This window comes from Temnothorax longispinosus, chromosome 7 (genome assembly GCF_030848805.1).
Source record: "Temnothorax longispinosus isolate EJ_2023e chromosome 7, Tlon_JGU_v1, whole genome shotgun sequence".
Taxonomy (NCBI): domain Eukaryota; kingdom Metazoa; phylum Arthropoda; class Insecta; order Hymenoptera; family Formicidae; genus Temnothorax; species Temnothorax longispinosus.
The window spans coordinates 2,107,028-2,122,120 of NC_092364.1; the positions used below are offsets into that span (position 1 = coordinate 2,107,028).

A 15,093-nucleotide genomic window follows, 5' to 3' on the forward strand; every position below is an offset into this window, starting at 1 on the left:
AAATTTTCTTAATGAAATCTTAATCAAAACCGAGGTTTCTCCTTTATGCAATTACTAAACCAGCTGTGCAATATACTGACGCTTCCGGTGTGTTGTGCGAGTGTCGTTGTGAAACTTTGCGAAAATTATTCGCACATCGCGCCGCTCCTACGCGAATTGCAGAACGAAATGAAATTCGTCGGCGCGAAGAGATAGATAAGACAAGGGAATATTAAAAGGTAACGCGGACAATTAATTCGCTTAAAAATACGATCATAGCTCCAATTTGAAAAATTCACTTGTCTGTTTACTTTTTTTTTTTATTGCAAAAACTTGAGACAGTTACGTTTGAATAAAACACGCAACATTTGTACGCAGGGTGTGGAGTTTTTAAAAAATTCAGGTCGATTTTAGAAGCTCCAATTTGATATTTTATTTACTTATTTGCTCTTTCATCGCGAATACTACGTAAACCTTGAGAGGAGCAGTTTACATTCAAATAAAACGCGCAACGCAAGCGGGTAGAGAAGAACTCTTGTTTCCGTTTATTGTTATTCGGCGAACTTCACGGTGCGCGTGTCGCCGCTGTCGCCGTCGCCGGTCGCCGCGCCGGTGTGCGAAGGTGCGCGCGGCAGCCCTGCGCGACGGGGCGGCTTGGCGGGACGCGATTGGCGGTGGGCGGCGGGGGGCGCGGGGTGGGGTGAGGTGGGGCGGCGCGCTTTCATTGACGCGACGCGGCCGTTTCTCCCGTGCGCTCCACCGGCTCCACTAGTCCACTCCGTCACTCCGTGCCGTGCAGTCTCGTACAGTCTCGTAGCAGCCTCGCGACCGTCGATACGAGAGCTCCGATCCTCCGAGGAGTACACACGAACGCTCACCCCCGCGATTCGCGTGCGGCCAGGCGCGGTCTTTCACGTTCGCGTGGTGCGGTAATTTCCTCGTAATTTCACCCGCGTCTGCGGGGGCGGCGGCGGAGAGCAGCAGGAGCGAGCGGACGTCCAGGGAGCGCCGGCTCTTCCGGTAAGTCGGTCGATTTGCGATAATTTGATGAGTGGGCGAAGTCGGCAGGACGGAGGGTGAATCGAGGGGGTATAACGCGAAATGTTCGATGAGAGGCCTGTTCTTTTCGGCTGAACTTCTTGTGCGCGGTCCACTTTTTTATCTTTTTCTCTCTCCAACGTGAAAGAACAGGCCTGAGATCGAACGCGAGGATGAGCGAGACGATTCCTCGTTCGAATTTCATTGAGCGTCATTCTTCTCCGCGAAATTTCGAAATCTTGGCATTAGATAATAGATACTACGCTTGAGATAAGAATCTCGCGGCAGATTCAAATTTCGCTTGAAGTTCGCCGAGGAACAAAGCATCGGCCTGAAGTTCCGTCAAAGCGAAATCCCATCACCTGAAGTTGGCCGAGGAATAAGATGAATGTTAATAAATGAAGGATCTAGCGATGTGTCGTCTCGCTACTGACGCACGATTTATCGAAATTCTTATTTTTTTCGAGTTGTTTGCAATAATAAAAAAGGCTGTTTGTATTCGATAGCTCTGTTAAAAAATTATTACACCTTTGATAGCGCTGTTACTAAAAATTCCGTCTGGGAGTTTCTGATTTATAATTTAATTCACTCACGCTCCCCGTCGCACCTCATTTACCCGTAACGTGTACAAAGTGCGCTAAACAAGTCGAGTCCGATTACAGCTTTCTTTGCATAAATCTCGTAAGGCTTTTACCGAGATTACAATGTCGATCGAGGTACAACGGGATGAAAAGCGACGCGCATATATACGACGATTTCATGGAAATTCGCGCGACTGTTTGAATATTAAAGAGCGAACTCCAATTAGCGCGATGTTACTCGCCGACCGATAAAATTTTCCATCGACCGAAGTCGAGGGGTGTAATGGAGATCGAGAAGAGGGGGGAGGGAGGGAGGTTCGTTATTATCGACGAGAGTTGCAGATGTGCGAGGTGAATAACGCGAGAGATGCGCAGAAACGATGCCGCGTTTGAAGACTCGATCGAGGAAAGCGACTCCGACTTGCGTTGAACTTTGCTTTCATAAGCGACACGGTTCAATATTTTTTCATGTCTTTGAAGACATCACGAGGAAGAAAGTGGCCAAGATTCTATGACGTTTAAGAATCAAACAAAGTTTCATAAATGATACAACTTACAATTTAACAATATAAATGTTAACTTTTATAATACGAATGTTACAATTTTATAATATAAAAATTACAATATTATTGCGATAATAAATTCGAGAAAAAAGCCACACTGCCGAATCCACGTAACTTCAATTATTTACATAAAAATTTACATCAGAATTCTTTTAATTAGGTAACCGTGTTTTTATCACAAATGTTTGCTCGATCGCGAGATCGATGTTCTACCCTCACACCGGCATCGATGCAGTAAGATGGATTTAAATAATACCGTAAATCTCACATTTGTGTGTAGCCGTTGAATGCGAACATGTCGAAATTTCAACATCAATTGTGTTAAACACAAATTGAGTTTACCAATTCCTTTCCTAAAAGTCTTTATATATACGTGGGCGTAATTTTAAGCGAAAGCGTGGCTCGCGGTGGGCGTATTAGGTTCGCAAAATCCGAGCACTCTCGCTTAGAACCGCGACAGTCGCATTGTCAGCGATTGTCTGTCGAGACCTCGACACACGGGGATATCTATCCTTGGACGAGCGGGATCGAGGCTGGATGGTGGTCGCGGGGTATACGCGGCGTTATCGATGCACGCGATTTGTCAGCTATAATCCGAGGCCGACGTGACGTCGATCGTAAAGGAGGTTTAAAATTGCGCCGTATAGAGCCGTTTTCTAATATCCGTTTCTATAGAGGCGACCCTAATGCGAAGCCTTTCTCCGCGAATCCTGAGGAACCGCGAGTCTCGAGTCGAGATCGAAACGCGACGTATGAAACTGAATTTCGTATACGCATTCCCTTACAGAAACTTAATACTTTAAGTGATTATTTGGCGAGTGATTAATTACTTATTTCGAGTATTAAAAGCACTATTTTTAATGCTTTCAATACTCAAAATAAGTATAATTAATCACTAGCCAAACAATCACTTCCATTAAATTCCTGTAAGGGAATTCTGTGCATACGAACAATTTTTAAAATTCTACTTATACTTTGTCCGAATGATCAAATCGACGAACTATTCTATATAAAATTTGACCGAGTATTTCAGATATTAAAAACACTGAAATCTTGTATACTCTTGATTAATTTATTCATGTAGTTCATTTATATCTTAATGATATGGATACTTTCTATTTCGCTCTTTTAAGATGTTGGAAATTCGCAGTTTTGATCAATTTTCTTCTTTTATAAATAGCTATATACTTTCGAAATATCTTTAATGATTAGAAGAATGCGACGCGGAACTGTTGGTTGTCGCCGTTAGGTTCACTCGCGTGTGACCTCTGACCTAAAAAAGTACATGCTCGACCGATCTCTACGGACCCTCATTGTTGCGCGTTCATGGTTTGCTTCGAGGGGGCCGAAAATGGTTGACCGAAAATGGTAGCCTTTCACCGAAAGATCAACGTTAATCAACGCTAATTACGCTTAACTCAATTTGTGTTTAACACAATTAGACGGCAATAAATATAACGCTAACTTTAATTGAGCACAATGAATTAACGTTAATTTAACGTGATGATTAATTAAAGGCCAATATTTTAGAATTAATCGCACATTATCATCAGTTAAAGATATATCTAATAATTAGGAATTTAGCGTTTTAGCTAACCAATAATTTTACCAGCAAATTATTAATAATTTAAAATATTTTCTGTTGTAACCAAGAATGAGAAACTATAATATAGATAACGTTAATTCACTCGCGCCTCCTCTTACCTCATTCGCCCGCCATAACATGTATAAAGTGCACTTAATTAATTAATAATTGATTTATGTGGTTATTAATCGTGACTGCTATTAATTGCAACGAAATTCATCTCCTGGCATTTAATGCGCCTGTATATAGAAAAGCTGTTTTCAAACGCGGGATTATATTTTTATTATATTTTCTTGAGAAGTTTCTGAAACACGTGGCACTTAAAAAAAATAAACTGCGACGCCCCGATCATTTTTATCGAGCGTCGATTGTCATAGGTAGCCAGATTTATTGACCCGGCTGTAATAATGAATGCCCTTTCGCGAAAGGTCTGAGATAAAATTTAACCGCGTATTATTAGTCGCGTTATTCCCCGCGATATATTGTTAATTATCGCGACGCTTCGCCTGTGTGTCCATCGCGACGATCGATCGTTCTGTAACTCCTTGACCTTCTGCAAACCCCGGAGGGACTTTACACATGGTCGTCGTGTAAAAGAGAAAAAGCAACATTTTTATTTGCGTCGCATCCTCGACCCTTCGCCGCAACGCTCAATCGATCGACGCGTGCGATGTATTTATAAACGCGTTCCTGAATGAAATTGAGGAAATATCGCCGCTCGATGATTATGATGTAGGGTGTATGTGCCCACGCTGTTTAGAACTATTTTTTCTAAAATATTAAAAAAATATGCAATTATGTCACTTTATATTTTTATGAATAAAACTCTTCTAAAGAGAGAGATTTCTTTAAAAAATAGCATTACATAATTCAATCGCCGAATAAAGTTTCGAAAATTTGTCTCGTAAAATCTTTCAAAATGTGTACACATTTATCTTATAAAAAAAAAAAACACTTATTGCAAGACATCAAGGTATTGCATAACAATTCCCATAATGCATCATTTACCAGATTAGAAATAATATCTGTTTTTAATTTCAAGTATTTCTACAATAAAAATTTATTTATCGCTCTGTGTAACTTTTTTTTTAAATAAGTGATGATTCTGAAAGATTTAAGAGGCATCGTTTAAATCGATATTCATCCATAAGTGATGCGCATTCGTGACGTTTGCATAATTTTCTTGAAACTGCATCTCGTCCACGTGACTTCTTCTATCTTCTTCGCATCAATGATATGTTGCGCATCTCGTTTCGTCATTGAGGAAAAATCCTGCCCGCGAAGCAAAATCCTGTCGTCTTGTCCTCGCGTTTCCGTCACGTCGCGAAGCGGAGCCTTGAATAGAAGCGCCTGTCCGATGCTCTCGAGGATCCCATTGTCTTCCTATACGCTCCTACGCTCGTCCTTCTGTCCTCCTTCCCGTTCTCCTTTTTTTCACGCACACGGAATCGGTACCGCGGAAACAAAGAACACCGTATTCTCGACCGTGAAGGAGAAAACAGCATCACCGATAAAAAGAGAAGCTAGTCTGAATTTTTTTTTGAAGGCAGGGCCTTAAATATGGACTTTAATTATATGTAGAATGTTTGACAATTTAGACAAAAGTTAATTGATAAAAAAGAAATTTAAGAGACAGACTAATTGTAAGGAGAAAATTTTAACAAACTTAACTTACAAAAAATTCTGCAATAATTATTTCTATCGATATTTTTATATTTTATAACGTTCAATTATAGTCGAACATCTTATATGTATACATAATTTAGCTTGAAATATTGTTGTATATATTGCACATATATTTTTATCTAAAGGATATTTATTTAACAATTTTTATTTGAGAATAATAAGTTCTTATATTTAATAAATTTTATTTTTTTCTTTCCATTCTGGTTTCTCTATGAAGTGTTTCTATTAAAGTAACCACTCGTCACTTTATGGCCTTGATGCAAACGAGTTTTTCCTGTGATATTTTGCAATTGCGAGACAATATCGTTTGCTGCGCGATCGCAAGTGTGGCTTCCCTTCCGGCCAGCGAAGCCAGCCGGATATTGGCACGACCGAAATAGTGAGTCATGCTCGTATTTTGTATGGGGTGCGTCCATGGGAGGGGTGCGTATAATATCGTTGACGAAATTAATCAGCCCCCGGAGATTGCAGCTATTCGGTGCAAACGATATATCTTTCGTCATTCGACGCTCGATCAATACATTGATGATGAGTCAAGAGAGCTATTTTCCCGATTTTATCTCTAATTAGGAAACATGTTTACATAGTTGTTACTTTTTTATTTAAAAAGTTATTAGAATTATTTGAAGTTATTACTTGGTATTTGCGGAAGTAGCAATCAAGCGTTTTCAGCTTCCGCCTGTCGTAATCTAACTTTTAATTCGCGATATCTGTTCGAACGCGTCAAGAGTTAATGGAAATTGAAATATTCAACTGCTATCGCGACGATCAAAATTACGAAGACCCTTACAGCCGCTAATGCAGCTTGTCAGACGGAATGCTTGACTACTGGAACGTCTTAAGTCTTGGAACGAAACGCGAGCGAACGGGACAGCTGAAACGTTCGCTAGAAGTGGACGGCGAAATCGTTTTGTTTTTCCGGCAGACTCGGCACGGCCCTTTCTACTTCGGTGAAGAGTCCGCCTAAAAATACGACGCGGCTCGCCGAGAGAAACGGAATTCCCTTCGTTCTCCGTTCCCTTGCTCCGGTTCGCCACTGAAACCGAACAATAATCGATTACTTGAATTATTAAGAGTTTCCCATATTTTTTTTATACGTAACGTTGAATATAATAGCATTGAATATAATAGTTTTACAATGCAGGAAAAAATTCGATAGAATAATATATTACTTATATATTTTTCTTGTTAGTATTATAGATATATAGGAATATAGTTATCCTATTATTATATATTATATTATAGTTATTTTTTAAATTGCTAAATTCTTAAGAGAAGCTCGTCATCTTCTTCAGTGGCACTACAGCTCAAGATCGAGCCATGGCCTCCTGAAGTTTTGCCTTCATCATCAAATCCGAGACCACTCATAATTTTTTTAATGGAGCAGGTTGTTAGTTTAGCATTCAACCCCTAACCTGGAGGACCAATCCTCAAATATAGAGGAGTGCTCGTAGCAAGAGATACTGTCGGTGGGTTGCCATTACCTTTCGAGAGGTATGGCGATCGAATAAAAACCGATTTTTTGTCGGAAGATTTGAACTGAAATCTTTTCGGTTTATTAAAGCAGCACACATCTTTCTGCGCCATGATCGCTACCGAGATAAAAGTCTCTTAAAAATAAATTTCTAAAATAAATCTCCTGTTCTGGGAATTGGGCGTTCTGGGGATTTGCGAAAGTGACATTTATGGAGGCCTCGACTAGTCGTTGGAGCGAGCCATAAGGGAAAGGAGCGTCGAGAAAGAGAAAGAAGTGGAATGAGGGAGAAGGCGCGAACGGACGGCAAAGGACGAACAAAAGGAAAGAGTTAGAGTAAACGACGGTCATAGCCGAGAGTGACTAAACAGAGATCACGTCGAGACGAGGTTGCGGCTGTGGCTGCAGCTCGTGGGAGCGCGTCGCTCGTTCTTTATTATAACCGCCTGTTCCTTTTCGCTGTGCATCGCGAGCTGCAACGTGAAGTGCACACGAAGCGCATCGGAAGTCGCGCACTTTCTCTCGATTATAGATTCCCCGGTGAATTTCGAGCCGATCCTTCATCGCTGAAAATTTTATGGGAGCCCTAATTGCGGATGCGATTAATTAACTGGAAATTCAAAGATAACAGGAAATAATTATTAATTAATCAGGGAGATAATTAACTGGTACTTTGACCAGTCGAATCCTGGTAATTAAAGACGAATAACATATTATTTTCAAGAGACAAAGATGTTATCAGGTTTATCTTAAAAATTTCAATATTTTTCCTATATATTACGCTTTAAATCTTCTATGAATATTATTTTAATAATTTTATTCAAAATCGAAAGTAATTTTTTTTAATTCTATAAATTTTATATTTCTGTAATTCAAATTTTGCAGAATTTATTTCCATAAAATTAAAGTAAAGTACTTAATGCTAAGATGTAGAAAAAAGTTGAAATCGATGACGATTTAAAATCTCATATTTTTAGCAAGAAGAATTGCCGTCTCATCCTCGCCACAAGCTTTTTATTTATTTTTCTTAATGGAATCGGTAGTGTTTTCGTGGTAAACGAAAGTAAACGCAGTGCCACGTGAAAATCAGAGATTACGAACATTCCGGCACGTGATCGCAATTTCATGTCAAAAGGACATAAATTGTTACGCGTAATGAGTGCATTTACTATTTTTACTTTTCGTGCGAGAGATGAGAGGAAATGAACGTGCCGAGTGCGAAAGGCAGAACGAAGTTTCCGGAAGAAATGCGAATTTCTTCGTTCGATAATTTCATTCTGATGTAAATCGTATACGTAGCTTTTCCCTAATTACGCACTATTGCGCGATTTTTATTCGCACAGCTCGGTCTTTATCTCGATCGAATTTCGCACACTTTATCACTCCGCGTTTCAGCTCGTCGCGTGTATGATTCCAAATAACTCGACAATTAGCCTAATTAAAGGAAAATTTTTCGTTAAATTATTTAACAATAATCTCTCTCTATATCTTTGTTCACATATTTTACTTCATAAAATAGTGACGCGGTGACTATTACTGTTGATTCAACTAATTAAATATTTTATTTAGGATAATGACTTTGAATAATGAAGGAAAATCCGCGGCTCTTTCTTCCTATATTCTTACATATCTATTAATATTATCTCACTAAGCCTTCTATATCTTTTTTTATGTACGATTCACATACGTTATAGCCATTATATTCCATACTGCCGTACTTTAAACTATCATTCGTGTTCTTAGACTTATTTCTTCAGAGTAAATTCATTTATCTGTCTAGATATTTATAGAAAATTTTCATATATAAATATATCGTGTTAGTTTATTCTGCAGCTGCGAGAAATACCATCTTTTCCGGTAATTTGTACACACGATAACTCGAGTTTCTATCCCGTTGAGGTTTCGGTCTTGCAGTTGCATTTACCATCAGTTTTATGCGAGATTCGATCGTGTAGGCAGTAGTTAGGGGGTAAAGGGGGGAGGGTGGCGTGCTGGCCCATGGACCAAGGTGATCCAGTGCGAAAGCGAGAGGCACACGCACCGAGCGAGGAGAGATTGACAGGGAAAAGAGAGAGAGAGAAAGAGTGACTAAGGTACCGACGCCGGTGCAAAGAACCGGGGATCACGGACGGATGATTGAGCCTCCACGTCACGAACGAAGTGGATCGGCGTACAAATGTCACGGCGATCGGTCGGTCGAGGGTAGACCACGCGAGACGGGGAGAAATATCTGGGAAATGAATAGCGATAATTAACGGCAATTAATAACTGGAAAAATTCGCGATGCGACTCGACGTGACAAGCATGCTACTTGGAATTTTTAATGGGAAAAAGAAATAGCGAACGAACTGTCATTAGTTCTAAGAAATACTATCATTAGTTCTAACATTTAATTTACAGACGTTGAATATCGTTAAGTTTTGTGAGTTGTGTCTTTCATTTTCTTGGATGAATCGAATCGAATTTAATCTATAATCGAATTTAGATTCGACCTTTTTTTAAACCAATTTTCTTTCCAATTGTTTGATTAAGTTGAAAAGAACAGAAACGCAGCATTTATCGTAAAAACAATAATTTTAGAAAATCCTGCAAGTATTATATTATTTGTAACTTATTATATGTACGTATATAGAGCGATCATTCGCTGATACACGATTCGCACGCGTTCTCGAGGTGCTTTTTGCGCCGGCATCGGCGGCCGCGCGATTTCTCGAAAAGCCGTCGGGTGCGAGTCCGTGACGAGTGGCCGGTCATCGAAATGGGCGTATATACCTGTGGGAATGTATTCACGGATCCTCTCTTCGGTTGTTCAGCCAGTGGAACTGGGAGAAACTACCGGACACGTCGCGCATCTTGGGTAACCCGGCGGTCATGTCGTAATACTCGCGCCGCGCCGTTCGAGTGCAGTCGAATGTGTACGGGCTGTATCGGGAACGTTATATCTAGCACTAAGCTCTCTCGGTGAGATCGTTGTGGAGTGTGTGGACGTGTTAAACAGACATCGCGAAAGCTGACGACGGAACAGCGACTCGCTCGCGATAAAAACGATCGCGTGTGTAAAACAAAGGCAAGTTATTAAAAATCGTACGAACCGTCAATTCTGAAAGCATTCTGGGTTATTTTAGACGTTACGAGTTTTAAAAAGATTAATGCAAATCTTAAAAAAAACTTTCGAAACTGGATCGAGATCACTTGCGAAATAAATGAATGAATTATTTCGCATCTTAGAAGGAAATGTACTGTGTAACTCGAAAGAATTTAAAATTGTGACAAGTCAGAAATGAAAATTCTACTCAATTTTTTGTTTTGAATTAAAATTCGCACTGCAGAATAAGCAAACAAGTATACGTGGATGTTATTTTAAAAGATATTATAGCTCACATAAATTTACGAATGTTTTCTCTACGCGGATACGATAAATCTCTGACAAAGACGGAATAAAAAAGTTAATGGCAGCAAGACGAGACGGTAAATTATAGATAGTAAAGAAATGTCGTTAATTAAGAAAATATGTTTATTATTTAGCTTTTTATTCCAAAATTCTCAGAAGCACTTACATAAAACCTACGCATTACGTACAAACTGTTCACGGATTTTGCTTGTTTTGCAGCTCGGAAAGTTTAAGGAAAGCAGTCTCGGTCGTGTCTCAATGCAGCGTTTATTGCAATAACAGTAAACCAGTGGTAGAATCGGTTACTATCCCCCCGGTTCGTGCCGGCATCGGCACCGACGCCGACGGTGCTTTTAACGATTTCGTGATGCCGGCGCGTTTACAAATTTTATAGCTGCCGTATCTCCCGGCGCAACCCGTTATAAGACCTGGGTGAGAGAAGCGCGCCGGACGAGATAAAATTATGAAATTTTATTCGTACACAACCGGATCGCGATTATCTTCGTTATTATATCTTTTGATTATGTTGCGCAACCCGCGCGCCGCGCTAGCAGACGCATTACGTGCAATTATTCCCCCGAGATTACGCTAAATGTATCGATGTACTTGAACCGCGCGGACAGAAATAAAAGGTTCGAGGCCGCGAAAGGTGATCCTGATGGGCGGATCAATTCTCGCAGGTGTTATTTTAGAAGTGAGAGGCTGAGTGAGAGAGAAGAGAGGGAGAAATAAAAGATCATTTTTGCTCCAGATACTTTTTTCTTTGTTTTTTCTCTTCAAGAAGCTCGACAGTCTTATTTCTCTTGAAAATATTTTAATATTTAGTTTCGATGAACGTTACCATTCGCGCAAAAGTCGCGAAATTCGATCGCCGCTAAAACTCGCTCGCATCCGAGATGAAAGCTCGCGTTCTCGCAGCGTCCGACACGTGCGTGTACTCGTGTCGATATAGTCGCGGACGTTTCGTCTTTGTGGCTTCGCCGCTGTCGTTGTCGTCCGGGTGCTCCTGCAGCCAGCGTGCAGGATGACACGGGGACAGGCCAACGGGAATCTCGGCGCGAGCAAAGACCGGCCGGCCGGCCGCCCGCTCGCTGTTTGCGCGCCGCAGGTTGCATAACGGTCCGCGCAGCATCCAGTATGCAGTATCGCGATGCCGAGAGAAAAAGGGACTCGCATACAGGGTGTCCCGCTTCTTCCCGCCGGATCATTAACCGCTAATGGCAGAATCTTCGAATTCATGTTCGCAATCTTATAAAATCCTATAAAAATTTATTATTTGACGTATTCTTTTGAATATCAGGACTAAATTGATATTCTATTTAAGCAAAATTTATTCAATATACCAAAGAGTGAAAGCTTGCGGAAAGCTCTTAAACTTTTACTTAATTGATTTTTGGTACTTATAACTCGAAAACTTTTGCTGCTTAGACATCTTGGATTTTTATTTCGAGAATTTCTGTCGTGTTGAAAAATCTGTCATCAACGCGTTCGATCTGGTAAGAGGAACACCCTGTATATATCGTCGAGCTTGCTGATTATCATCGATCGCGCCAGAGGCTACCGCCCTGTGATTTCAAGTGTTTCACGCAGATATTTTATCGCGAAATTTTTGAAAATTATTACTTCATAAGAAACTAAAGAAATAATTAATCATGAAACGCGTAAGCTTTATCTTCGACAAGGTGTTTTGCCCGGTGAAAGTCCGCGTGAAGCCTAATAGCTAATGCGTCTGTACGTTATTAATACTCGATTTGACCTAATAATCGCGCAATGAATATACACGTGCTTACGATCGTGCATAACACTCGTTACACGTTGCCCCGCGCGATAACTAACCAGTTGCCGTACGCATTACTCCATTTTGCAGCGTTTTTGCGCATGTAATGTCGTTAAGCCACGCGCAAAATTACAGAGCCATACGCGCCGTAAACGGTTCGTCATCGCGAACTCGCTTACCTTGATGAGCTCAAAATTGTGCTCGCGCGCGCATTAATTTAGCAGAAAGACCGCGATGACGGGGCGCGATCGCTATTGAATTCGAATTGTAAGAGCAGGTCATTTATCAATCGATGACCCTGGCGTTCGTATCGTGCTTGAGTAAATTGTTATTTAATATTAATATTACATCAGTACCAAGAAGCAAATCTTATTTTAAATTAATATAGACTTAAGATGTTAAAAAATATAACACTTACGAGAAATCTTATAGTTAATAAAAATGGTACTTGTTGCTTACAGGTGGTTTGTAATGTTATAGAATGTTCTTAAATTGTCAGGCGATCCCGTTGTTATGCTTGCTAATGCGTCGTTTGCTTAAATCAAGGTGAAATTGCACGCCGCGGTGTGTAGCTCGATGGATTCATTATAATTCACCGGCCCAGCCGACCAGAACCTCGCGACAGTTCGTTAACGTGGGAAACGGTGGCTTGTGGCGTGGCAAAGGATACTTGTTTTTCTTTCTTTTTTTTCGAACGAAGAAGATATATTGTAAAATGATGACCTTCGTTCAGCAAATTCTACAGCCTTGACTTGACACTGACGCTTTTATACGTACTACAATTCTCCAATTATCCTTGCACGAATCGATAGTTTAGAATTAATTAAAACGTCTGTGAAAATCTTCGTGACTTTCGCATTTGTATTTCTTCTCGCAGAAACGAAATAAGGCAAACCAGGTAGTTGCGAGGGATCGAGATTTCGCAGATGATCGAAACTAGGATATATAAGTAAGAGGTTGATGATCGTTAGGATAAATTCCATGAAGCGATAGCTGGTTGGCTCGCGGCCGGTGGTCGATGGTCGAACGGTACCACATAGAAACGCGCGACGACTTATTTCTTTCTCTTTCTCTTTCTCTCTTTCCTTCTCTTCGATCCTCTCTTCCTTCCTCTCGACATTGCGTGTTACTCTTTGAGGCCTCCTTTAAGGCCTCGTCTGCTCTCTAAGGTAGGACTCTCTCCCCAAGGTCCGATTCGTCCGACCACAAACGACTTCCTTCACGAAAGCAAGCGTCGCCTGTCTTGTTTCCACGTTGGCTTTCCACGCAACAATATCGTTGGCGAGGCAAGCCGAGGTGTTTGTCTCCACTTTCAATTAATCTCGCCTCGAGTACGTTGAACCATCGCGAGGGATTCCTCCGCTTGGTCGCGATGCGCGTTGCGGCTAATATTTGACGAGATTAACGACACCTCTGCGAAAGGTGGAAGTCGTTTCACGCGCAATTTATTATGTCGTTACAGCCCTCTTGAAATCAAGTGTCTCGTTATTTTCTCGGTATTTCATTATTATCGCAAATTATTAGCAATTATTTTCCCAATTTACTCACCTTACATATCTTAATTGTATAACTTTCCTTATCAAACACGTTATTAATGCGCGATAATAAAACGGACGACTATATTTAATATTTTTACATTTGACGATATAAAATCACTGATTTTATATCGTCAAGTGTAAAAATTGATTTTTTGCGATTTTAAATCACAAAAGTATTTGAACATTATAAACCGAATGAACCGTTTATGTATTTTCATTAGTTATATTTTTTTAACGAAGACAGATATTCATATTTATTTTACTGGCTTTTAATTATAATTGGAACGATAAAACTGTACATCCAGTCAAGTCACGTGCCTTATATACATTTTTCATAAATTGCACGATTTTCCTTCAATGCCACCACTGACGAATCCCCGAGCCCATTAAACACAGAGAAACGTGCGGAATCTCCGCCGGCATTAAATTTTCATTAGACGCAATTAAATTCGTATCACCCCGGTGACGGAGAGCTTATACGAAGGGGACAAGAGAAAGAACGCGAATAAAGTCGCTGTAGGACGATCGTTAAAAATAATATCCGTTTCATCGTTGCACGGCCACACGGTGTTAATAAAAATGCCAGCCGGTCGCAATGAAATTCATAAAAGCGTTTCCAAATTCGCGCGATTGATCGTTTCGCCGTGAATGCATAATGACGATCCCGGTTGCTGACTGGCATAAAGGACTACGGTATTCACGAAATGCAGATGTTACTCGAAGCAGAACTCGACGAGGATGAGCATAGAAATTTTTATTGATTCGCGCGCGTGAAATGCCGTATTAGAGTCGCTGCTCAGATGCTTTTAGAGGGAATCAAATGCATTTCCACTGGAATATGTGAAGTAGTTATGTTCTTCGGAGTGTTTTACGAGTAGCAGGAGAATATAAAGGCAGAAGGAATTGTAATAGGGAAAAAAGAGAATTGCATTATATTTAACTGATATTTATTCTTTTATATTAATACGGTTTTTCCTTTATGTGTAAATTTATGTTATTATTACACAGCCATTTACATTTTTACATTATTAATGTACGGTACATTTACATTCCTATACAACATTATAATCTATGCAGAAACAGTAAAATAATGTTGTTCGAATTTCTCCGTCATTTTTCTTCGCGAAATTAATTACAATGTATGCGGCATTGAAAATATTTTTAAGAAAATTATGCTTAATTAAAAAAAAATTATGTCAAAAGCACCTGTTTTATGAGGACCTTCTACGAAACCTTGACTTCCAAATCCATTTACGTGCAACAATTTAATAGTTTATCCGCACGATTCAAAGCTTAAAGAGGACTGAAAAGATCTCGAACCCGTCACCCAGAAGGATGAGAAGGAAAAAAAACGATGTAGCGAATCAAGGATCGAGCGGGATGACTCGCGGACCTCGATGATGCGCGTCCTCGACGACTTGTGTCCTTGGATCGACCAAGTTGATGATTTAATGAGCTACGTACCGCGCAATCCACGAAAT

General features: G+C 40.3%; 1 protein-coding gene across 1 annotated transcript in view; it reads left to right on the forward strand.

The window, feature by feature from the left end:
• The window catches only part of LOC139816647 (uncharacterized), a 33,928-nt gene that overhangs the window by 6,303 nt on the left and 12,532 nt on the right, over window positions 1–15,093 (forward strand). The window lies entirely within an intron of this gene.